General features: G+C 36.2%; 1 non-coding gene across 1 annotated transcript; it reads right to left on the reverse strand.

Moving 5' to 3' along the window:
* Positions 1–12216: 12216 nt before the first annotated feature.
* Positions 12217–12290, reverse strand: TRNAN-GUU. The gene has a single exon. It is a non-coding gene; the product is annotated as a tRNA-Asn (tRNA).
* Between the last annotated feature and the right edge of the window lie 11690 nt (positions 12291–23980).

Raw genomic sequence — 23980 nt, forward strand, 5'->3', positions numbered from 1 at the left:
TACGAGGATGTGCCTAACTTGTGTAGGGATCAACGAAAAAAATCAGAAAGATCCACAGGTTCATGAGTGGCTCTGAAAAATTTCGGATAGACTGCTGGTCACAGCCCTGCACCTTCTGCTCCTTCTGCTTTGGCTGAGCAAGGTGGAGTGCACACCACCCTTTCTCCTCTTCCTCACGCCACCTTCTTCTGCAGCAACCCCCCCTGCAGCTTCTCCTCTTCCCCTCACGTCTGCAACCTGCAGCAGTCGACAGAACAGAAGAGACAGAAAACAGAAGAAAAAAATGGAAAACGGGGCAGATCAGTCCACTCTCTCTGGGAGGATCTCTCCCTCACGCAAACTCTCACTTCTCTCACTCTGAACCACCACAAACCAGCTCAAGATCACCATCGGCATCACCATTAACTACCTTGGCTCTCAACTCCATCCGGGGGGGCGGACGGCATTGCAAAACAAAGCAGCCGGCTCTTCTTCCTTCTATTTCTCGGCTCCACAGCTACCAGCATCATCCTTCTCTTTTCTTTCATCAACTACCAGCTCAAGTCTCTCACCTTCACTCGGGATTGTCACCATCTCCCCCCCTGTGCACCTGCTGAGCCGGCCCCTCCTCACTATGTTGCTACTGCTGGCTGTCCCTGCTGTTATCTCGGCTCCTTTGAGCTCCTTGGTGCTGGCTTGTTGCTCTTCGAGTTCCTTGGATCCCACCTGTTGCGGTCCTTGACTGTGTTCTACCGATGCTGATGCCATTCAATTCCTCCCGAGCCCCGAAGCTAAGCATACTGCCTCGTTTCTCTGCATGTTCTCGCTCTTTTCGTTTCTCTTTTGCTTGCTTGCATACCCTGCCGTGCCTTTCATTTTCCTTCCCTTTCCATGCAGTTGCAGCTTCGCCCAAGCCCCCCTACAAGCACCACGGGTGTTGCCCAGCCCCTCCTCGTGCTTGTGGGGTTGTGTCGGAGTCCCGACTTCCTCCATCGTGGTTGCAGCTGTTGCTGACACTGCTGCCCCTCCCCTTGCAGCTATAGTGTCCATGGACAGCTCGTAATTGGTTTGACTCGAGGGATCTTCAAAGCTCCTTGAGCTCCCCCAATCATTAGGCCGATAGAGGTATGAAATCCTTACTTAGTAGCATGTTTCGGGCCTCATTTTCGTAATATTTGCTTGGATGATGATAACGTGAGAATTCGTGGACCGTGCGGGTGAGCAGGATTATTCCGAACCCGGTTTTACAAAGTTTTCAATGTGTTTCAGTTCAGTCCTTGCAACTCTTTCCAATTTTCAGATCAGCCATAAACTTTCAAATCTTTTTCAATCAAATCCTGGGCCATTTTCAGTATTTTCCGCTGAGTCACACAACGTTCCAGACGATCCATATCAGCCCGGGAAACTTTTCAATCTGTTTCAGTTCAGTCACTGTGACTCTTTCTAATTTTCCAGATCAGCCCTAAACTTTCAAATCTGTTTCAATCAAATCCTGGGCCATTTTCAGTATTTTTCGCTCAGCCACAGAACTTTTCGGACAATTCAGATAAGCCCAGGAAAATTTTCAATCTGTTTCAGTTCAGTCCCTGTAACTCTTTTCACCTTTTCAAATCAGTCCAGAGAGCTTTTCACCGTTTTCAGTTCAGTCCTTGATGTTCTTAACATACCCAGAATGGTCCCTGGTCGAATTTGATATTTTCAAAGAAATCCTTGACTTTTTGAGCTGTTCCAAATTAGTCCCCAGAGTTTTAGCCGAATTTTCAAATTAATCCCAGTTCTTTTGAAATTATTCAATTCAGTCCTTGGACTATTCCTTTTGGAAAAAATAATAAAATGATAAGGGATTTCAAACGTCCTATTTGAGTCCCCGACCGACAATATGCATGTTCTATTAATACGTTTTTGTCGTGCTTATTATGCATATGTGGCGTGGCTATGTGTGTTCATGTTTTTTCTCTTCCATGAGTTGGCGCCGTTTTATCAATTTCATTAAAATATTGTGCTTGTGCATGCATGCATGTTTACATACGTTTCTCGTGATCACGGCGACCCCGGTTTTGTAAGATATGTGTTATAATTGTGATTAATATGTGATTGCATGTAACTGTATTTTTTTGTTTGACATTGATAGGATGATAAATCATAAGTTAAACGTATTAGTTTTGATTAATGTGCATGGATTTGGGTATTGGTAACTATCTCGGGTCCACGAGGGCCCAAGAGTGTATTGGTTGTCATTAACCGGGCATTCTTGGCCTTTGGGGACCGGTCTTGGTTTTCGTGTCACAAATCGTTTCATAAACCCGTAGTATCCAAGGTATAGGACGGTAATCACTAAAAGAATTTTACATACGGGAAAATGGACGTGTAACTTGGTTAAATAAATCACTCGGCTTTAAGCAAAGTGCATGAAGTAATAAATTATTGGCAATCGCGTCGATAGAGCGGTTCTATTAGAAAACGCAAAATTCGACTAATTGTACACTCGATCTAATCAAACACGAGCAAATAGGCAAAAAATGATAGGTTTTGGATTTTTCAAGTGAAAAATATGCTCTTGGCGTAATCTGTTAAAGCCGCACTGTCACTATGCAGAATAATTTAAAACAAATTCACACATACTTAGTTGGCCTAACTCTGCATTTGTTCATGTTCCGTTTAGAGTTTAGACTAGGAAATTGTTTGCCAAACAATCTTGGTTCATAATTGGTTAATCACGTAAACTTGGCGCTTAATACACAATTTGTCTGTAGTCATCTGTTTTCATCTGTTTTTGTCCGTTTTTACCTGGTTTTATCTGTTTTTGTCTGTTTTCGTCTGTTTTATCGCGGTTCGAGCCCTAGCCCATAGGATATGATGTACATGGGGTCCAACGCCCCTTACCGTCTGTCACGGGTCTAGCGCCCACTCACATCGAATGGGCGCAACCCGAGTGCGGAATCGGGTCTTGCCTTGACTTACCGCTTCGCTCCTAGTAGTGTCTATGTGGAAGACGACTCAGACCGGGGAGGTAAGTCGTGGCCGGACATGACTCGGGAGCTCAATTGATCCCACGGCTATCAAGAGGGCCAAACGACTCTTCTGTTATCCGACGGTTCGGTTGGACCCGACCTCCGGCTCTCTGAGCTCGCGTTGCCTTAAATTTCGATTTCGATCATTTAAAACCACGAGGTGAGCACGAGTGGAATATTTGGCCTAATGCAAATTGACCGGGTCCATGTGTGGCATTGCGTTTGTATTTATTTGAGAGTACATTGTAAGGATGTCTTTCTGTATTTATATTCAGTCGTTGTAAGGACTCCGGTCGGTGAGCTAACGGTCTGAGTGTTTCTTCGAATTTACGGTGTCAAAACGGGCAAGGCGAGTTCAACCTAAATCATGCGGTAAATGAAATAAAACGGCAAACCCTAAACAAATAGAGTACCGAAAGGGCGTGCGGGATATAGGTCCGCACGTAATAGAACTCCCGAATCCGGAAATTTCAGTTTCGCAAGACCAATGTCTTAGCAACTAGGTGTACCCTGTAACCCTAGGCCCGGGTAACTTGTCAGCCCTCGATCTCCAAGTCGTAAAATGGTAAGTGGCGACTCATTTTCACCCGTGTCCGTCACACGTTCCTACGGGAAGGTGGACACTCCCAAACCGTGCGATAGCGCACACATGCAGTCCTCGACAAGACAAAATTCGGGTCCGCACAACTCTCATATCCAAGGCAACCAATTTGCAAAGCTAGTCTTGTTTTAGCTTGGAAAATCATCTTTTGTTTCTATGACCAGCCATGAATTCCTCATCATCATTCTCACTTCCGTACTCATCATCATCAATTGAATAGGCATCAGTACTATTTAAGTCGTGAGGTGGATGGTACTCAGGATCATCATCATTCTCTTCAGCATTGTCATGAACATCACTTCCTGCTTGATTACTAGCATCACCTTCATCATAAGCATCATATCCTCCCTCATCAGCAACGTTATCGTCCTTTCTATCTGCTTCAACATACACATCAATATGTCCAAATTTAACCCTAAGGCCAGCCATTTGCCCCACGTTAATATCTGTGTTCATTTCTCTTAAACCAGTCCCTAAGCTACAGTTAGGAAGCACATACCACATCCTATTCGGTACCTTGTAACCAAAATCATCCAATCTGCCTTTGAACTCATGCCATGACATTCTATCATGGTCTACAACTATTATGGTTCTACTATCTCCAAGATACATCACTTTACACTTAAATTGCATATAACATCCATGATGTAAAATCAAGTCAAATTATGTTCCCATCCTGCTAATATATAAAGCAATAGATTAATAACCATTTAAAAACACTCTAAAACTAACCTAACATATTATATTAACAAAGTTCCTAAGTGAATGAATGGGTTACTTACATTCTCTCTTCACTTTGGAATTAATAAACAAATGGGGGGACAAGTTCGAGACCACCAAACCTGCAGAGAAAAAATGTTTTTTTGAGGATGTTGTCTTATCTAATAATCTGAGCAAAGAAGACGGAGCAAATTTCGAGGGTCCACTTGCCAATGAAAGGCACGATAGTGAAGATCCCACCAAAAGCTTCAAACACTTTTTTCAACATTCGATCTAAGAGCTTGTAGGAGGATTTCGAAGGGATTACCTCGGGATTTCTGCAGCAATGGTTAGCTGGGGATTTCAGGAGGGGATTTCGAAAGGATTACCTCGGGATTTCGAAGGGATGGTCAGCTGCGAGAGTGCCTTAGATCAAGAGCATGAACTACTTAACTCGGTTCTCAAAGATTGAAGAAGAAAGAGAGCAACTACCAATTGAAATTCGGTACTTACAAGCCAAAGATGCAGAGTTCCTCAAACAACATGATTCACTGGTAGCTGAATTAAAAAAGGCTAACGAAGGGATATCCAGAAAGCTTGCAGAACTGGAATAACGAAGCCTCGAAACTCGACTTTTAATGCCCACGGATCTGCTGGAAGTAGGCACCTGAAGATGCCAAAGAAGCTAGCCACTCTCCGATCGACTTTGCATTCTTCTATCCCTCAACTCAAGTAGATGGGAAAAAAAAAACGATCCATAGACTTCCTTCAACAATCGTAATCGTCGTCGCCACGTTCAATCTCCGAGATTTGTTTCCAATCGAAGAGAATTTGGAAACCTAATTTGTGGGTCTATGGAGAGACAAAGAGAAATTGTTTTTGGCTCAGTGGGAAGGGCAGCAATAGAACGGGAGAGATGGGCAGGGAAGGAGAAGGCTGGGCCACATTTTTTTCCACGTCGTGTGCTTAACAGAGCCAAACCTTGATCTCCGCCTATTCTTGATGGAAAACGTAACAGTAGGATAGATGGCAAACATAATAGAAACGTTAGGCCTTTTTAGATAATTTTAAGAGTACGTGATAGATCTAAGAAAATTTAAAAAGGTCGAGATATATGAGATTATTTTCTCTTTTTTTAAGGCTCAAAGAGCCGTTGCTTTCTTATTTTACAATTTTTTTTTAAAGAAATGGGTCTCACACAAGTCGTAATTATTTGACTCACCATTTTTTTGATGATGAGGTGTCCATGTCAAATGTGGGCATCTAATTGCTTTCCATGTTAGCAACATTAACACTTAAATTAACGGAAAGATGAAAATAGGTGTATAATAAAGGATTTTTTATGCCAGATATCTCATGGTTTCACCTGTTTCTCAAATCTATCGCATAGTTTAAAAATTTACCCAAAAAGGTTTGTGGTTTACATCTATTTCCAAATCTATTTGGACGTTACTTTCTCCTTCAATATTTAATGGTACTACTGACATAGCACTTTTTACGTTTAACAACAGCTGTGTGGAATGTTAATGGGTCCATTCTTGCCACTATGAACTCTTGCCCGAGATAGATTTGAGAAAAAAAAATGAAAACCATGACATATCAAGACCAAGAAGGTTAACAAGGTTGATGGTGAGGCTTATGTCAACATTAGGGAGGGGAAGACGATCCCTGGCTACGAAATTAGTGCAGAGATGGCGGTTCGGGGGTTGGCCTGATGGCATTAACTCCACTGTAAGTGGTGATGCAATGCACCATTCGTAAAACAGAAGCATTATCAGCATTCTCTGCACAATGATCGACTAAATTCCTGTGTTTTTGAATATTTGACCTATCCCAAGTTTTTTTTTTCCGTATTTATCTCGAAAAGACTAGTTTCAACTAATATCAAACTCTATCCCATGGTTTTTATTTTTTTTTTCTCAAATTTATTCCAGACAAAGGTTCATAGTGGCAAAGATGGCCAACTAACGTTCCACTTAGGCATCGTAAAATGTAAAACGTGCTATGTCGGCAACACCATTAGATATTGACAGAAATTAACACCGTAAAAGAGATTTGAGAAACTGGTGAAACCATGAGATGTCTGGCGTTAAAAACTCTAAAATAAAATATAGAAAATAGAAATATAAAAAGGATGAAAATAGAAAAGTGACTATACATGACTAAAACTATACTTTTCCCTATCTATATCATATCATTTTGTCATCCTACTTAGTTTTTTTTTTCAATGCGACACCCCTAAAATGAAACTATAACTGGGATGATTTATATCAAAATTAGAACAAATATTATTAATTAAATGATGAAAATGGAAAAATTACAGTGAGAGTCCTAAAATTGCGGCTTTTATCGATCGAGTTCTATATATTTCTTGTTTGTTCAGTCAGTCTTGTATGGTATAGTTTGTTATACATATTAGGGGTATTTACCTAAAATGGCCCATGGTTTGCCCGTTTTGTCAAATCTATCCTATGTTTTTTTTGTCAAATCTATTCCATAGTTTACTTTTTGCATCAAATCTATCTCGGCGTTATCTTTTCCATCGACATCTAACGGCCGTGCTGACGTGGCGCCTACGTGGCAAGTTTGGCCCACTATTTCTCCACATGCCACGTCAGCACGGCCGTTAGATGTTAACGGAAAAGATAACGCCGGAATAGATTTGATGGAAAAAGTAAACCATATGATAGATTTGACAAAAAAAACATAGGATAGATTTGACAAAACGGACAAACCATGCGCCATTTTAGGTAAAAATCCCTACATATTAAGTCCAAACTATAACTGAGTGGTAATTAATGATGACGTGTCCATTAACATCGCTAATTATTTTTTACCTGTCATGACAAATACTTACGGGGATATATCTAGTACTATTATAAAGCCAAAAAGCCTTCCTTTCATATCACTTTCCTTTTCCAAAAATACCTTGAAACTTATTTTTAAAAGAGATTTTTACCCAAAATGACCTATGGTTTATCCATTTTGTCAAATCTATCATATACTTTTTTTTGTCAGATATATCACATGGTTTACTTTTTGCATCAAATCTATCCTGACGTTATCTTTTCCGTCAACATCTAACTGCCGTGCTGAAGTGGCACGTGAAGGGATAGTGGGCTACACTTGCCACGTGGGTGCCACGTTAGCACGGCTATTAGCTGTCGACGGAAAAGATAACACTGGGATAGATTTGATGCAAAAAGTAAACCATGGGATATATTTGACTAAAAAAAGCATATGATAGATTTGACAAAACGAGTAAATCATGAGCTATTTGGGGTAAATTTTCCTTTTTAAAATTACGAGAACCACATAGTTCCGGCTAGAAAAGTAAATTAGAAAGTAACTGGTCCCCATTAACACCAATATACTCTCCTTATTTCCCTCTCCCTTATCACTCTCTCTTCAAATAAACGCACGCTTCTTTCTCTGCCTTCTCTTAATTTTCTTTTTCAAACTCACATGTAGACAGCCAAAAAAATTTCAATTTTTCAAACATTATTATTTTTTGTTTCGTCCGTGCGCAGCACATATGCAATTCTCTAGAACAAAATAATAAGAAGAAGATTTTAAATAGAAAATGATTTGAAAAAATAAAAAATAAAAAATAGAGAAACCACAACCCTTGTTAAGTCGGTTTCTCCTTCAGGGGTGGGGGCTCACCAGCGTGGCCCACACCTCGGGATGAAGTCGTCAACTAAGTCGGAAGGCACCAACAACTACATCCAAGGGGTAGACCTATCGATGAGCCCCCTCACCCCCAAAATCGAGCTCGAGAACAAGATAAATCTCGGGCGCGCTTTTGGGATATTGTCGGCGGCCTCCATCCTTAGGGATCAAGTCAGTTGGCTAGGCTTCACTCTCGGTTACAACCTAACTAAGGAGGTTTTTGGAAACCCTAAGAAAAGAAAAGAATAGATCACTGAGGAGGGGGCAGTAGGGCCTCGCCGGTGCCACTACCGCCCATCCAAGGTAGTTGGCTGCACCCCCCCGGCGCAGAAATGGAGAACCACATCACCTAAGGTTGTCCCCACCCTCATTGGTCAGTGACTCAGATGGGGGGTAGTGTTCGCCAGCGAGGCTCCACCGGCACTGAACTCCCAAGAAGTGAAAAAATAAAAAAATAAAAAAACAAGAAGAAGAAGAAGAAGGGAAGGGGAAGGCATTGTGGGGATAATGGGGCTGCTAGTCACGATGAAGAACACCATTGCCTCAATGAGGTCACTGACGGCCATTGAGCTCCCCACCACCTCGCCAAAGGGGTCGATAGCTGCAGGCGAGGCCTCTAGTAATTGTCATTAGAACTGAATAGGATATTGAACTAAGAGAGGTGTGGGTTCATTTGTTTACAGGTTCAAGTGACCGTTCAATAGGTAGACCGCACATTTAATTAAATATATTATTGGGAGAAGGTATGATAAATATAATAGCGATTCAATAATTTGAAGGGGTTTTTACCTAAAATGGCATATGGTTTGTCCGTTTTGTCAAATCTATCATATGTTTTTTTTTGTCAAATCTATCCCATGGTTTAGTTTTTGCATCAAATCTATCCCGGCGTTATCTTTTCTGTCGACATCTAACGGTCGTGCTGACGTGGCACGTGGAGAGATAGTAGGCCACACTTGCCACATAGGCGCCATGTCAGCACGGTCGTTAGATGTCAACGGAAAAGATAACGCCGGGATAGATTTGATGCAAAAAGTAAACCATGGGATAGATTTGACAAAAGAAAAGCATATGATATATTTGACAAAACGGGCAAACCATGGGCCATTTTAGGTAAATACCCCTAATTTTAATAGTTAAAATAGTTAATTAACAAATATCACCAAAATGGCCAAAAAAAATCACAACAATTGTTTTTCTTCTCTCGTATATCTCCTGTGAAGACATCGAAACTAATATTAGTTTTCACATTTCCCTCTCTTTCCCTTGGTAACTCTTATAGATCTCACCGTGCACACTCTTGCTCTTCTTCACTTTCTAAGTTTTACTTGACTTTTTCTTAGCACCATATATTATAAGGAAATTTTAAATGATGTTCCCCCCTAATGATGTGGGAGAAAAAAATTATCATCAGAATTGATTTGATTAAGAATACTACGAAAATTACTTAAATGATTAAAACTGATTTCTAAGATTGATAAATGTAATAATTAACTAATTTTCAATAAGTTTAATCATCAATATTATTTCAATTTTGAGAATATTATTTTATGGTAAAAGGATGTGATTGAAATCCAAAGTGATATGATTAGTTAGAGAGTTACATTTATTTATAAAATCATTTGAATTTCCTTCTATCTCGAAAACTCTTCTCCTCTAATCTAAAGATCTCATCATTGTCAGAGTTAATTACATTGGAGGTACAAAAAGTTTGCAAAATGTGACACTTTGATACAAAATGAATTTTTGGTTAGGATTTGGTACAACACGTTTCAATTTGTTTCAATTGAGTACAATCTGTCAACTCCACCTCTGAAGCTATTAGCATTTTCTGAAATGACAATTGACATGTAAATAAATACGATTGGCACACGAATTAAAATTAAAAAAAAATTCATCTTACTAAATTATAATTAAAATAAAATACAAAAAAAACCTCTCCCTCTCTCTCCTCCCCCTCTCCCCCTCTCTCTCAAATGGCCACATGCCCAGAATCCTTTATGCCCTCTCTCCCCCCATCGGAAAGCACGTCAGCGAGTCGTGACGGTATTAGACGGCAATTGAGGGATTGTGCTCGATTGAAACAAATTGAAACGTGTTGTACCAAATCCTAACAAAAAATTCATTTTGCATCAAAGTGTTTATATTTTGCGAACTTTTGGTATCCCTTTTGTAATTAACCCTCATTGTTACCCTAAAATCTTGACCGTTGTGTTCTAATATTTCAAAAAGGTATTCATCTCTTATAAGATATCTATTCTCTCATAATTTATAAATTATTTATAGGTTTTTCACATAAAATAATAACATGTGGTTCTTAAGTATTTGATTATCTATTTTTATTCATAGATTCTACTCTTTTTTAAAATCATTTTCTAACTTTTTCTCTCTATTCTTGGCCATATAGGTGCATGGGCCTTTGGCCTGCACCCACCATCCTCTGATGACCTATCTTGTTCAGCACCCAATCTTTCATATTTCAATCCTATAAGTTCGCTCTTTATCTGTGTGGAAAAATTGTACGGGTGGTACAAAAAGTTTTGCTATGTTTCACTATCGGTACAAATTTTTTGTTTTTGTGACATCAAAGGTACAAAAAGTTCAAAATGTTTCAATCAAGTGCATTCCGTCCATTTATCATTAATGCCATCCATTTTTATGACATGGCAAACGACATATCATGCTGCATCTGACATGGCACAAAAAATATAATAAAATATCCTTTTAAAATTTTTTAAATTAAATAAAAATAAAAATAATAAAAATCCAATTAAAAAACTCTCCCTCTCCTCTCTCTTCATCTTCCTTTCCTATCTTTCTCTCTCCCCTCTTTCTCTAGTCTCTCTTGACTATCTCTCATCTCTCTTTCTCTCTCTCGCCTCTGTCTCCTTTCTTTCTCTCTCTTCTCTTTCTCTCTTCTCTCTCTTATCTCTCTCTCCTCTCTCTTCCCTTCTCTCACATCTCTCTCTCCTTTCTTTCTCTCTCTTCTCTCTTTCTTTCCCTCTCTCTTGTCTCTCTCTCCTCTTTCTATTTCTATCTCTCTCTTCTATCTCTTTTGTTTCCCTACTCTCTCTCTCCTCTCTCTCTTACCTCTCTTGTTTCTCTCTCCTCTCTCCTCTCTCTCTTCTCTTTCTATCTTTTTAATTGGATTTTTATTATTTTAATTTTAGTTTAATTAAAACTAAAAAAATTAATATTTTATTATATGTTTTGCGCCACGTAAAATGTGACATGACAAGTTGCCTATCACGTCAAAAAAACTGACTTTGTTAATGATAAATGGAAAAAAAATACTTGATTGAAAGATTTTGTACTTTTGATATCACAAATAAACTTTTTGTACCGATTGTAAAAATTTGCAAAAACTTTTTGGTCTATCCGTACATATTTCTCTTATGTGTGTATATATAGTTATTCTAATTTTTCAAATCTATGAACACCAAAAATCTTCCAAAATATTAAAAAGGCCTTATTTAACTATTAACAAATATTATGTCCTATTTACACAAAAATAAACATATTGGCTACAGGAGAAAATGTTTCAAATCTTTTGACCCATTTGGTACTTATCCAAATGAAAATTGATAATAAATTAAAATCATATGTGATTTCCACACAAAAGAACATTAACGATCATTATTCATTACCTTCGATTCAATGTTTTACAAAGGATTAAAATTCTAAACAAGTAGACATTTTTTTTTCTTATTTTCCTTTTCTCTTATTTTTCTTGAACAGTGTTCATTCTTTTCGCTCTTAATTATCATCATTTTATTCCTGCTTTTTTCCATGGCTTTTTTATACTTTCAATTTTTATGTTAATCTCAATTTTTAAGGTAAATTGACTCAATTTTTGGTGAAAAAGTTAAAATTAATTATTTAAAATTTTTTATAACATCATTTATGTTTTATTAAAAAAATAATATCATCAATATGCTTTAATGATTTTAATTGATTTCATATTTATTGATTTGATATTTTAAATCAACCAATAAGATAATTGATGATGTTACATAATTAATTATATATTTTTAAATGAAATTTATTTTTTATATATATTTTCTAGCATTTTATAAGTACTACGTCTTACCATTTGATTGAGAAACCTTTCACCTACAACGCACGTGTCGATTCATTAGTTTATCTAAAAACAACAAACCCATTCAACAAAAACAAATACAAAAAAAAAAAAAGCAAAACAAAGCTGAGTTGTATAAAAAATACCCTCCCAAAAAGGGGGGAAAAAATGGAAAACGCTAGAGGAAGGGCTTGAACCTTCGACCTTGTGGTTAACAGCCACACGCTCTAACCAACTGAGCTACTCCAGCTTATTTAGACATTAAAATTTAAAATAAATTCAAAAGTGTCAATAAACGGAATTATTTCTTATTTTGATATGAGAAGTCACTCTAGCAGGCATAAGTTTCTGTACCTGCGAAATTCAACACCAGTGTAGCAGATATGCATGCCCTAGATAACGGAAAAGGCTCGGTCCCTGCATCGATTTGATAATTAGGTATATATCTTTCACTTCCACTTACAGATATTCCCGGTGAGTAAGTGAAGCAAACAAGAGAGATGACTTCGAGGTATGTGATCACTTTTCTCAAAATTTTATTCGCCTCCACCAATACTGTGCAATCAGGATCTCTGCTAATAAATCTCTAGAATAGAAAGAAGCCGATGCTCGATAGTATCTTGCACCGACGAAATCAATCCTTAATCACCCACTGATAATCACAGTTTCCTGTGCTAAGTCTCATATCCGGCTGAGAATGAGAGTGGTTTAAGAATGATGGGAAAACGAGAAGAGGAGAGATAATTTCTATCAATTGTTTCACTCATACTTTCTGATGTGTAAATATCAATTTATAAAGACACTTTGCATCTCTTCTTAGGGAAAACTTTAATCGGGTGAAAGAGACGACTTTAGGTTGTTTCACAGTAAATAATAAAACCATACAACGTTTTGTCTTTTCAGACATTTTCTCTTCTATTAATTAAATAATATTATTTATCTCTTTAACCAATGTAAAATATTTCTGAAGGATTACCCTTTTACCCCACTTTTCTAACATTTTTTAATATTTCGATACTTGCGGCGAACTACAAATTGGTGAAGTTTGAAAATGCCCCTACAAAAGCTCATTATGTATTCTGTGTGAAAGCTGGTTCATTCTCAAGTACCGGACGAGGACTATTACTTTGCATTAGCGCTTGGCCATGTCTTATTCTAGATATGTTATCTTTTTACAATTAGTTGTGATTGAATGTCTTTTTTTTTTAATAGAAATAGTGATTTAATGTCAGTCAATCTTTTTAATTAGGCCGTTCCAAGTTCTTCCTAGCAATTCAAGCCGCGGAACTCTTATCACCTTATTCAAAAGGCCCACTTTTTTATGAGGTTCCTAAAGCCTTTTCTCTCCCTCGCTTTTTTCTCCTTATTTTTTTTGGGTAGTGTTTTCTCTCCCTCTCTTTCTTTTTTGTTTACTTTGTACCAATATAGAAATGGAGATAAGAAGGGGGGCACACTAAGGACCTTCGCAATTGGGCGGTTGCATGAATCTTTGGTCAATTCTTAGCGCATCTCTGAGGAACGAAATCAATATGGAAGATCCGATCTGACCACAACGTCAAGGTAAATTTCTCTTTTCTATCTCTTCCAAGGATTCCCATTCTTCTTTCTGTGCCACCATAAAATTGAGAATTCATCGATCATGACAACCCCTATTTCAGCATACCAAATCTTGTGAGTGACATTGAGTTCACGACTATTTCGTGGAGAAAACCTCGAGTCAAATCAGGATGTTACCTGGTCAGGAAACAAACATCGAGGGTACAAGTATAACCAACACAACAACCCAATAAGTGATAATTATGTCTACTTACATTTTTCTAGTGTACTAGTAAAACAATTACGTGTATTACATGTGAAAATAATGTTATTTGATACTTTTCAAACGATAATATATTTTTAAGCACCTTCGGATTTTTTCTTTTTTGGATATAAAAGTAATTTATCTACTAATTCTAGTCTTCAATTGAAATCTTGTGTTTAACAATAAAAAAATAAATCAAAATACTGATATGCCTAAAATAAATACAAAATGACAGAAAATATTCTTAGAAGCAGGCTTTTTATAGGTTATATATAGGGAAAGATTTTGTATATGTAACGATCGACAAATTCACATATTAGAAATCTACGAGTGATTTTTCTCTTATTAATTAACATCGGGATGGTAAAATAAGAAATTGAAAGAAAAAGAATGAAAAGAATATTAATTCATACATTCTAAAGATATCTTTACTTGTACAATATACATAACTATTTATAATTTCTTATGTAAAAAATTATCAGAGCAAGTTAATGATATTACAAAATAATGAGTTAAAAATAGTTAAAGATATTATATATCTTACATACAAAATATGTAAATAGTTATAATAAAGATATCGTAATAAGGTTATTATAAAAAAAGATGCTATAAATAGTTATAATAATTATATAAAAATAAATAGTTATAATTTATTATTTGGACAAATAATCCAAATACGTCGAATATGGCACAAATAAAATATTGTAAAAATTCATTTAAGTGCAATTGGAGTGTCAACTAGACGCTATGAGGGTTCCATAATTTGACTTGCGTGACGCATCCTTCCCCCAGCTTCTATATATTATAATAGATTTTATAAAGGATAAAAGTGGAATTATAAAATAACCAAGAAACAATCTCGGTTGAATTCCGTAGTTTTATATTGGTTTCAAATAATAGAATTGCATAAGTATTATAAAATTATAATATCAAATAGTATAAGCCTCACTGATTCTTTTATAAGACACTGACCATCAGTCCTTTGTAATCGCACATGCACAGCCCATCGTTCTTATTCGTACTGTAATTGTTACAAGTCTTCTTTCATCAGAGTTGGTGCCACGCGGGCACAAGAGACCCATTCATAGTATATTACGTCGTCAAAAATACTTTTTCTAAAAGTTTTTCAGAAAATAAAGACGAAAATATGAAGAATTCGGAGAAAGAAAAAGCGAAAATAAAAATGGATTCTCTTTAAGATATGTGGTCGGGCAATCACGCGGAACCATCCAACGTAACCCACTAATCGACACATCCACTGGTGACCAAATTATTAAAGCTTGCGCCCTAACTTGGGGCTAGGAAAGTCCCAATAGAGGCCAAATCTCGGGTCCACGTGAGTGGATGCTGATTGGGACTTACCTTCGATGGTCTTCATTATGAGCTTAGAAGTCCCAATTAGTTCATACCTCTTATCATTCAGGAACGGTACTTTAGAGGCCCTCCATCGCCTGGTCACGGGGCCATGCTCCTCAAAGGCCTTGGTGTTGATTAGACTGGGGCCCAAGTGGCAGCCTAGTCCACCCAGACAAGGTTGTCCAGGCTTGATTGGCAGTGCAATCAACCTCCTTTCACAGTTAATATGGGATTCGGAGCGTGACAAGTTCCCCTCCTTTCAGACTCGGCGTTTGCTAGACTTTTCGATCTTGGTCCAAACATAATTCTCACCGATTCAGGTTCATGGGCAGCTCCCAGACACGGCCTATCCAGAATCTCGGCCCCCATGGTTGGGACTAGGTTCGGCTCTTGTATCATAAGTAACAACTACGACACATTACTCAAAAGCGTCAACTGCTAACGAGATCATTGGTCCTTACATATAAATTCAATTCTCTCCCTACACAACCGGTGTGACAAACTCCCCCTCCCCCATTGGCCATAATATTTTCGTTGGGCTCTTGCGTTGGGTTCAAACAAATCCCACCAGCTCTCAGGCTGGGGTCCACACAAATTCTCTCAACTTGGGCTCTTGGCAGCCCTCGGATACAACATACTCGGAACCCTTCATGATTGTGGACCATTGTTGGCTCTAATATCATTTGTAACACATGAGTTCATCGCTTAGAAATGCATGCTAACTGCTAATGAGATTATTGGATTTGTCATATATAAATCTCAGATTTCCGTTTACACAACTGATATGGAATTACGGGAAGTGACATGAGTGCGTGCATATGCTCATTGTAAACTTGTAATACTTCCATTAGGATTGCATGGAACAAATTGATTATAGTGGTGACTTCTAATATTTAGGTACAGATGAGTCATGAAAATTTTAAAAGTTAGAGAACTTATTTGTCGTAAAGAAAATTTTAGAAGTTTGATGGTCAATCTAGCTAGAAAGGCATTGTATATACACTTGGGAAAGCCTTTGGTTCAACGAAAGGCTGTTTGATTAGCATGAGATTCATACTTTTTAACGGCTTTTGAAGGATTCAGAAAGTGAACCATAGACTTTTCCATACACGTGCTTCCGAGTTAGTTGGGATAAAACCATGTCAAAGAGCAAAAATCTCTGGCTCCTAGTACTGTGGAATTTGAAAGTGATTGAAGCCTTACAAGGGCGAGGAAAAGCTTCCCATTACAAGAAGATATTATATGTAATGAATTACAAGAAGATATTATATGTAATGAATATACTACGTAGTATTATATCAATGAAAACATAAAAAAAAAATTATTTTAGTCAAGCATAATTTTTATTATAATGTTTCTAAAAATTAAAAGAAATTGATGAATCTTTATTAACTTGTAATATTATTAGATGAAATATTCTGGGTAAATTGCACCGGTGGTCCAAAAAGTTTTAGAAATGTTTTAAAATGGTACAAAAAAATTTTTTGCTACTTGATGGTACAAAATATTTCAAAGTTGTTTTAGTATTAGTACAAATCGTCATTTCGCCGTTGATGCCGTCAAGCCGTCCTTTACAAGACTATAAATTTTGTATCATCATATAACTTACGTAAAACATTTTGTACTATTAAGTTACAACTTCAAAACATTTTGTCTCATCATGTAACGTCCCACAAAAATCGATTTTGCACCATCAGCGTCGGTTTGACAGCATTAATAGCGAGATGACGGTTTGTACTATACTGAAATAATTTTGAAACATTTTGTATCATCAAGTAGCAAAAAAAACTTTTTATACCATATTGAAATATTTATAAAACTTTTTGAACTACCAATATAATTTACTCAAATATTTGTTACATAGAATACTTTATCCCGCATTACAGAGAAAAAGAGAGAATCTATCTAAGGCCATTTTCATTGAAGAGGACAAAAGGAAATGATAAGGATTCTAGTATTAGCAAAATCTTTATCCGCAAGTAAAAGGAGGATCTCTCCCTCAGCCTTTGGATTTGGACCATTAATAGATTCTCAGTTCATCATTTCATATCCCACAAGTCATTGTCATTCATTTCTCAACCCGGCCCCCTCCTCTCTCAATTTTCCAGTATTCCAAAGGATTCATTAGAGATCACACATTGTCAATCAACGGCTTTTTATCTTCCTCGGTTAAAGTTGAAAAGTCAAAGTCAAAACATACCGTGGGTTTGTTGCTTGATACGATCTAAAAAGGATATTCTCCCACTGTCACATTGTCACCGGCAAACAATAGAATGGATAAAGGTGAAATTATATAATTTGTTTTGAGTATAGGAAGACCCACGCATCTAGTAAAACAATGAAAAGTTAAATGAAGAGAGCAAAAAATTTTACTGATGAGAATTGGACATAAAACCTCTTATCTTCTAGATGAAGATATGTGCCATCGCACCATAACCTTTTTCTTGGCTACACATGATGTATGATCAAGCAGTTATGACAATAATAACCCATAAGGTTTTCTCAAGAAAGGCCTATGTGCGATTAGATATGACACTTTTATATATGCTAAATGAGATTCAATTTTCAAAGGGAACAGATGATTAGAGTGTATTTGAGAGGAGGGTATTGGAGGAAAATCATCGGGAGGGTTCACTCAATGGGTGTGAACGTTTTAGCAATTTTGTTGGTGTTTTCTCACTACCCTACAAATATTAGTTTCATAAAAGACTATGTGGGGAAGAACTTATACATGGTTAAGTATTGACACTTTATATGTAATGAAATGGAACTTTTGAAGGAGGGAGCTTGCGGATTGATGACATATAAGAAGGGGTTGATGAAATGTGCTGATAGGCTAATTGAGTGATAAACCTTCAATGGAAAACCAAAATGCCTCATTCAAGTAATATAGATTTTTCATTAACTTCATTGGTTCAAGTGGTTCGACACTTATTCTGCTCAAACAAGGTCTTGAGTTCAAGTATTTTGAACAAAGAAAATCCATACTGGGAGAGTTTTACCTTCTAAAAAGTCGACCCAATTTGACTAGATTAGTCGCGACCCAATTGAATTTCTGAATATCATGATTCACACCAAAGAAATAATATAGATTTTTCAACCAAAAATAATAGTAATAATTATATTCTTGGAAAAATAACATTGTATAGTTAGGGGTGTTCGGGTTCGAGTACCATATTTTTTTTCACGATACTCGAATCCTACCTGTAAGGAATATGTTCCAAGATTTTAAACCAGATCCTACCCTGTTAAGTCATAGAACTAGAACTTACCTAGAGCACATGTTGCGAGTACCCTGTTGGAATCTGTAAATTTTTTTGTCTCGCTAAATAAAATCCAAAATGTCTCATCCATAATTAGTAATTACGCAAAACAAAATAAAATGTCGACATAGATTTAAATTAATCCACAATTTATCTACAACAAAGAGTAATATGTTTCATCAATTCATCCACAAAACTAAACATCCGTAATATGATCAGGCCTCATCAAGGACACACCAAGGTCGTCAAACCAAAGCTGCCGACGATAAGGAATGCGAAACTTCCACCGAGAGAGAGAGAGAAAGAGAGAAAGAGACAGAGAGGGGAAGATAGTAAAGTAAAAAAGAGAAATATATCTAAATATAACTAGGAAAAATTATTATTAGGTCCGGGTATCAATTCTGGTTCCGGATCTAGGTACCTTATATGCAGGAACCGGAACAGGAACCAGAACCAGTTTTCACCGGTTCCTTATTTTAATACTCGAACCTTACCCAATTTTCAATATGAGCTATTCGGACTCTACCATAACGAGTAGCTTCCGACTGATTTCAGATATACCTGGTATCCGTGCACACCCCTATGTACAGTACAATTTTTTGACCTTTTCTCTACGCTATAGCCCAAATCTAAAATTAGTATGGAGGTTTATAATAATATCAAGAATATGGGGTAAAAGTTTCACCTCGTTTTGAGATCTTACGGTTTACAAAAACTATCAAAATCAGAACACCGAAAATAATGGTAAATACTTTTTAAGGGGAAATAGCCCAATGTAGCACATTTTTTACCTTATTTTCACTTCCTACCACGTTTTTAAAAGTTGTCACGATGTTGCACGAATCACCATTTTATTACCAGATCTAGCACACCATTAAACTCCATCTAATGGTGTTTAACGGTTTTTAGACGGAGTTTAACGATGTGTTAGATCTAGGAATAAAATGGTGATTCGTGCTAGATCGTAATAACTTTTAAAAACGTGCCAGGAAGTGAAAATAAGATAAAAATTATGCTATATGGGGCTATTTTTTCATTTTTTAATCATTTAATTTAATTTTTAATATTAAATTTTCTTAACTATTTATTACATTTTTCACAATTCAACAACACAATCATTACTTTATCTAAACCATTCATTACTTTTTCACTTTTTTTCTCATAATTCAATAACACAATCATTACAAACCAATTAAAACCAAAACTCAACTCAAATACCAAACGGAACATAAAACTTACTAGATATGGTGGAATAGACATTCCTTAAGTTTTTGAAAGAAAGAGTATTCCATCAAGTTGAAGGAAAAATGTTATTCATATGTTTATAGTCTCTCTATTCTAGCTATTAAGAGTACAACATGTAAAGAAATGAAGTGAGCGAATAAATTGTGATCCCATTTATTCTATTCTATTCTCGTGTATCAAACGGGAACTAAATAGGGTTTCCCAATTTTTAGTTTAAGTTTCTTTCCAGCCTAATTTTGTGAGCTTATATAATTCATTCTTTTATTTGACACTATTATAAAAATCATAATGTTTTGCACGCGAATATAATTTTAATATTACTATGAATATCTTTTCAAAACTAAACTAAACGCGTGAGTGAAAATGTTGTATAAAATGTTTCACCGAATATAAAAGAATGTTGTATAGAATCTATATTTGTTAATTGTCAAAATAATAATATACCCCCCCCCCCAACATTTCTCTCAAGTTTTCTTTAATTTTTGAAGATAAATTTCTGAGCATTTTATCTATTTGTTTATGCACGACTCACACATCATAATGAATAGTTGAAGAATAAAGAGAATACAGAGATTACTCTCTTCTCCCTTAATTTTGTTCAAATTCGGTACCAGCACTCTCTCACAAAATCAAACACTTTCTCGTGCTAGTGAGCTAAATTGGGCATCAGTTAAGTTTTGAATTTTATTACTTGGATGCAATGCTAGTCTTATTTTTTCCTCGCACTTGTCTTTCGTCCTCTTGTTGTTATTATGGTGTGTTACTTCTGAGATCATCTGATTTCTGTTTCGTACTTTAGTTTTTTTTTTCTTTTTTTTAATTGAGACTGCAAGTTATCAAAAGAAAGAAAGAAAGATAGAAGAATGTAGAGCAACTAAAATATCTAACAGAAAATCTTTGCAAATTTTGTGTATGAGTCACAGAAACAAAACTTCAATTTTTAGATTATGAGGCAGGGAAACACCCGTTTGAAAGTTATTTGTTCACGAAAACGCCAAAATCTTTATGAGTTATATGATTGATAGCACGATGATAATCGTAGCAATCAATAGAGTTTCACTATAAATACTCGAAATGGTCTGTCAACATCGTCGGAGGCCAAAGGGCCCATTGTTGACCTCTGTCGAGGCCGCATTGGCCGTCCATGCCGCCAATGTAGGAGCTGGTTACGGTACTCAAGGAAAATTTTGGGTACTTTCGGTACCGCATAAAAATACTAAATTTATATATTTACTCCATCCTTGCTTTCTCGTCCCACTCTGTTTCTCATGTATTATTATTCTCTTTCACTATCTCCTTTCATTCTCCTTAGCTGTCCCAACCACCTCTATATTTCAAATGTAATTTCCAAATCATTTTTAGTTTATTTTACCATATCTCTTCATTTTATTGTAAACTTATTCCATTTTCAATTAATGAATTAAAATAGACATATTTTCCAGCATAGCAGCGTGCACCTATGATTCTAAATACATTTACTATTGCTTTTCTTTTTCTTTTTCTTTTGATATAAAGGCATTTACTGTTACTATTTATAGCGTAAGTTCTTATCGTATATACCGCCACTGCATTTTTCTGTGGTTTTCGGAATATAAAGGTTATTAAAATACGCAAAAAAGAAGTGAAGTTACAAATTGTTCCATCCCGTCTAGCAATGGGAAAAAATATAAAGCATGCTTTCAATTGCTCAAAACCGACTGGTTAGCATGAATAAACTCTCTCACTACTGAAACTGGAGAGGAAACTCTAGATTTAGAGCAAACAGAAACTTCATTCATGTTTGATTGCAAGTTTATAATTACTATTATTTAGTATTTATTTATTGTTGGAGCAGTGAGGGTCCTTGACTATTTTTCTCTGTGTGTATCAACTGACATCTGGAAGCCCAATTTATCATGACTAAAACTTTTTTTATCGTGGTTTTTCTCTATTCATAGGACTCGAAATGGAGAGCTTAATTAAGAGAAATAGGCGCAAAACCACTTGAATCAATTGACGTTGATAGTTCTTCCTTTACTTTGACAACCGCTCTAATAATTTCTGAGTAGTGTAAACAAGGCATTTACAATGGATCCATGAAAATCACTTCTATCAGTTCCCCAAAATGAATCAAACTCAGACACCGAAAGGGATAATAGTTTCCTTCACCAATTACCATATTTGTCAAGTTCAGATTTTCATTTGCTCAGTATTATGTTAATATCCTATATATATTTTCACTATCTTTGACATGAGACATGTCGAGATTCTAAACTCGATTTTCATTTCATCTTCTCTATAGTTCTCCCTTAGCTAGGCAATTGTATCTCCAAAGTCATTATATCCAGAAAATAAGCCATCTGATCCCAGGACCTCACCCTTATCCCGCGAGCAAGAACTTGGACGGTCCTAGATTCAATATGGCTAGACCCGCCAATTCCAAGTAATTAACTTGGACGGTTTGAGCTGGTTGGTCACAATCTAATTACACTCTTACCGATTGTTTCTACGTTAGACCCTACCTTTGCGTGTTTGACCCATGAATGTCGGGCTGAACATGCAGAGCTTAACCCCGCGGGCCGCGATAGATATTACTCGGGCTCAAAGCCGCTGGCAAAGGCCAAATACGAATCTAGGTGACACTGAATGTGTCATTATGACTGGGATAACACGCGGAGGCCGACCCCGACCAAGATCGACAATAGAGGGAAAGAAAAAAGATCATTGTCATCTTCACTTTATTCTGAAAAGCAATTCATTCATTCAGTTAGTTCAGCTAGCTAGCTAGCTGTAAAACATATATATTTGCCCTCTACTTTTCCAACTTATTGCAATTTGCAAAGGTGCGGGTTCAACTTCTGGCCATCCATCCGCTTTTGTACCGTTGGGAACCTTAGCTTTGCTACACAGTACGTAAAAAGCTATATGATTATTATAAAAGGCTTGTTTGTACCGAAAGCTTGAGCGGCCTCGCCTAGTATGATTTCATGCTAGAAAAAATTCTCGCTACTAACGAGGGACAAATCCCTCGGAATTTTCTCGATTCCATAACATTAACTTTTTCTATTCAAATTAGAAATTAATTCTATTTCAATTATTATTTAATTTTTTTTATTTATTCAATTTTTGAAACATTATTTTTAATCTAGAAATTATTCTATCTAATTTTTGAAATTGTTTCTATTATTTTGAATTATTATTATTTTTTAAAATATATTACTTTTTAATATATTTATTTAAAAAATTTCCGAGGGACTGTTTCCCTCGGAATTTTTTTTTCTTAATTTATTTTACTTACCATGGGAACAAATCCCTCGGTTAATTTTTCTTTAATTAATTAATTAATTATTTATTTTATTTACTTTTTAAAATTTTTAATTACCGAGGGAAAATCCCTCGGTAACTTTTTTAAATCTTTTTAATTTTTTTAAATTTATTGAGGGATTTCCAAGGAAAATGGTCATTCAGCGAAAAAAAAATTTCAGTGGCTTACCAAGGAATTTCCGAGGAATTCGTTTCCTCATAATTCCCTTTTAGTAATGTCAGTCAACAACCCGTGCGTTTGGACTCAAAAAGTCGATCTAATTAGTTGGGAAATAAACCAATTAGGGGGGATTTCCATTCACGTATTTTTTGCTAATTACATGTAACGCTAAGAATACTTCGAAATTTACCTCTTTCTATATAAAAAAAGTAAAAAAGAATGTATGGAATAGAAGTTGAGATGCAAAGATATTGGTGTTTTACCGACACAAGTTTTCAAGCGGTTCGGCATTTATTATTTTTTAGTAACGTCTCGGGTTTAAGTCTTGTGAATGAAGAAAATTCAAGTTAGGAAAGTTTTACCCTTTAGTAGGCAGACTCTGCTCGAACTGAATTAGTTGGAACTCGTTGGGCTTCCGGATATCAGGGTATACACAAAAAAAAAAGGAGAGAGAGAGAAAGATATTGGTGTTTTGATAGATAGTATATTGGATTTCTGGAGATACAGGACATATATATCGTGATACTTGCTATGCAAAACAAACTGATAGGAAATGAAAGCATTTTCTCAATAATGACGTCCATGTTTGATAATCGCACAATTCTTTGATAATAAAGAGGGAGTTTTTTTCTCTTTTTTTTTTTTGCCCACAATAAAGTGGGGAGTTTAGCGCCAGATAAGCTGAATATTTTATAGTTATCTGTAAACACGAATTGGAATTATCTGTTTCTACATGAATTGCAGTCATTTGTTGCGAATTACAGTCATATGTGAGGAAGAGGTGAGTGAAAAAGGGGAACGTATGAGTAGAA

Source organism: Punica granatum, chromosome 6 (assembly GCF_007655135.1).
Source record: "Punica granatum isolate Tunisia-2019 chromosome 6, ASM765513v2, whole genome shotgun sequence".
Lineage (NCBI taxonomy): Eukaryota > Viridiplantae > Streptophyta > Magnoliopsida > Myrtales > Lythraceae > Punica > Punica granatum.